The sequence below is a fragment of the Myotis brandtii genome, unplaced genomic scaffold (assembly GCF_000412655.1).
Source record: "Myotis brandtii unplaced genomic scaffold, ASM41265v1 scaffold369, whole genome shotgun sequence".
Classification (NCBI taxonomy): Eukaryota; Metazoa; Chordata; class Mammalia; order Chiroptera; family Vespertilionidae; genus Myotis; species Myotis brandtii.
The window spans coordinates 422813-425834 of NW_005364180.1; positions in this window are offsets into that span (position 1 = coordinate 422813).

The window sequence follows — 3022 nt, forward strand, 5'->3', positions numbered from 1 at the left end:
CCACATCACACTCGGGGGGTCTGAGCCACCCCCCTCAGCCCAGCTCGGCTCAGCTTGACCCCCACTCTGTCCCCCAGACCTGCAGCACAAGCTCTCCCGGCCGTGCGCTGGCCTGACCTCCCTCCGGGGGCGGGGGTGACCGGTGACCTCCATATGCAATCGATAGCGAGCAGCCGGGCCCCCGCCCCGCACACGCACTCCACGTGCCATTCTCCCGTGACATTTTTGTACTTAATGTATGAAAGATCCAAACTAATATTGCTGTACAAAGGAAAGACGAATTAATATAGCCTATTCTATAAATAGATCTGTATATACAGGGCTCTGTACATTGTATAGACTGTGTATAAACTGGATGTAGAAGCGCGCTGGCTGCCTGCGTGACCTCTCTGCCCAGCGGGTCGGGGGGGGGGCTCGTGGCTGAGGCCAGCGGCAGGGGGCGGGGAGGGGGGACATGCGGCCCTCACTGCTGCCCAAGCCCTGACCCAGGACCGCACTGAGCGGCCGAGAGACCAGAGGGCTTGGAGCCCTGTTTGAAGGGGGCCCTGCCCTGTGAGATGGTGCCGGCGGCCTGTCTGACCCCCTGGGAAGAGGGGTCTGGGGCTCAAAGAGGGGAAAGCAAGCTTCTCAGGGCCAGGCTGGTGCCACCCCCTCCCCCCAGGGCTGAGAGTTAGGGCAAAGGACGGGGACTCCACCCCCCCCCCATCCAGGTACGCAGGGGCCCCTGGAAGTCTTTCCTGATGGCTCCCCCGGGCGCGTGCAAAATCCCTGGCCAGGCCCGGGGAACCGGCCATCCTGGCTGCGGGACAGTAGGACTGCAGGACCCGGAGGGGAGGCACCTTGGCCTCCTGCCAGCCCCTTGTCCCGTCCTACCCGCTCCACACACCAGGTGGCGCTGTTCCTCTGGTCAGTCCCACCTCCAGGGGCAGTTGGGCCCAGGCACTGACCCAGCTAAGCTTTGACCCAACCTTGACCTTCTCCTTTTCCTTACACTGTGCACCCTCCTACCCTGACCCTTGAGTCCAGAGTGACCCTACTTGGTGGTGGGGGCGGGGTAGGGGGTGGGCAGAGGGATAGAACAGTGCCTGTGTCACTTAAGCCTCTGAGCACAAGAGGAAACGAAGACTAGAGAAGGGCAGAGACCTGCTCAAGTTCACTCAGGTGGTAAGGTCAGACCTGGACCCAGAACCCAGACCTCCCAGCCTGGGACGCTGGCCTCCACCCTCACCTAATGGTCTTCAGAGGTTCTTCCCACCCCGTGGTCTCATTTGGTTTGTAAAATGAGCCTATTCAATTAGTGGGGCAGAAGCAACTGGGGGCCAGAGAGGTTCTGTGACTTGCCCTCGGTCACACAGCAGAGTGTGGCATAGGGAGGGGTCTCAAGGGGGTCAATTCTGGGAGAGTCTGGGGGAGGCACGCTGCCTCCCAGTGCCCACTCAGGACACTCAAATGGTCTCACCTGGGAGGAAGGTGCGCGAGAGCTTAAGGGCCCCCAGACCCAGGTGTGCCCTCTCACCCTAGTCAAGGGAGGCCGTGCCCCTGGCCTCACTGGCTGTCTGTGTTCCAGCTCCCCGCCCTTTGGGCTTCCTCTGTCAAATGGGTGGAGGCCAGGGCTGTAGGGCCCATGGAGGCCAGGAGGCCTGTGGGAGGGAGGCCTGGCCAGTGCACTGAGCCCCACCCTCTCCTGGGCTGGCCTCCAACTGGTTACTCATTAACCCTTAAGTCCCCGCCTCCCTTTCCCAGGGCTGCCTTCTGTCGGCTGCCTCCTCCTGGCCCTGCTGCTGGGGGCAGGCCAGCACTGGGTGCTGCGGCCGGACCTGGAATCGTCGAAAGTACCATTTATCGATCGCTTCCCTGGTCCTTGGCCTGCACTGTGAGGCGGGAATAAGGGGCTGGTTTACAGATGAGGCTTCTAAGGACCGGAAGGCGGGCCTTGGAGGATGGCGGAGCCGGCCACCAGGGACAGCGCATCGGCTGGGCCTCGGCTGAGTTCTGGGTCCCTCACTCACTGTGGCCGGGTGGGGAGAGGGTGCAGGTGGGGACTCCTCTCCATGGACAGGCCCCTCATCCATGCAAGGATGCAAGGCTCCCTGGGGTGCCCTCACGAGCCCCAGCCACTGGCCTGCCCCCCTTCCCCGCCCCCCGCTCTGCCCCAGCTGGGTGAGTTGGGAGATGGTAGCTTTAACTCTTGACCGAGCCCTCAAATCTGGGTCATTCCAGCCACCCCTTTTCCCAAGCCCAGAGCTGAAAATCCCCGGACAGTTGCTCAGTGGCCTCATGGAGTCGGGAGAGATGGCGGGGCCTGAACCCCTAGCCAGGCCAGCAGCCACGGGATGAAGGGGAGGCTCCATCCTGCCCCATCCCAGCTCAGGGCTACCCGAGACAGTAACCCAGCCTCAGCAGGTGGGTGCTGGGAATAAAACACCCGCGTCTCCCCATACCCCGCCCTTGATGACCAAGACAGCGGCCAGGCTCAGCTCGGGGGACGGCCCTTCGACGGACATGCTGGACCATGTGGGTGGGGGCGGCTTATAAAGAGGCTGGTTTTCTGGTTGGTCCCGGCAACTCCTAAAACAAGTTCATTTTTTAAAATCGCAGGGCGTAGCTGGGTGTCTACTTCGCCCGCAGGCCAGCCTGCCGGGTGGGGGAGAGCCTGGGGGAGAGGCAGAGCGGAGTGGAGAGTAGCCATTGTCCTCAGGGAGGCTGCGGAGGGAGAGAGACCTCTGGGGTGTATCGGCCGGCAAAGAATAGGCGCCTCAGTGTGCCCCCCCGCAGCCTGCCCTGCGGGGGGAGCGCACACAGCTGGGGCCGCCAGCAAACCCGGTTCTATATATGTAAGCGCAACAGCCTGCGCCCCTGGGACAAAACCTCATTGTGAGGCACCCGCCGCCTGGGCGCCCCTCCCCCAGCCCCAGAACTGTCATAGCATTGACCCTCCTCGGTGGCCACCACGGGCCTGCTGACTGGGCCACATCTGGGGCTCAGGCACCGGCCGCCCCTCCCCCCTGGCTGGTCACTGAGG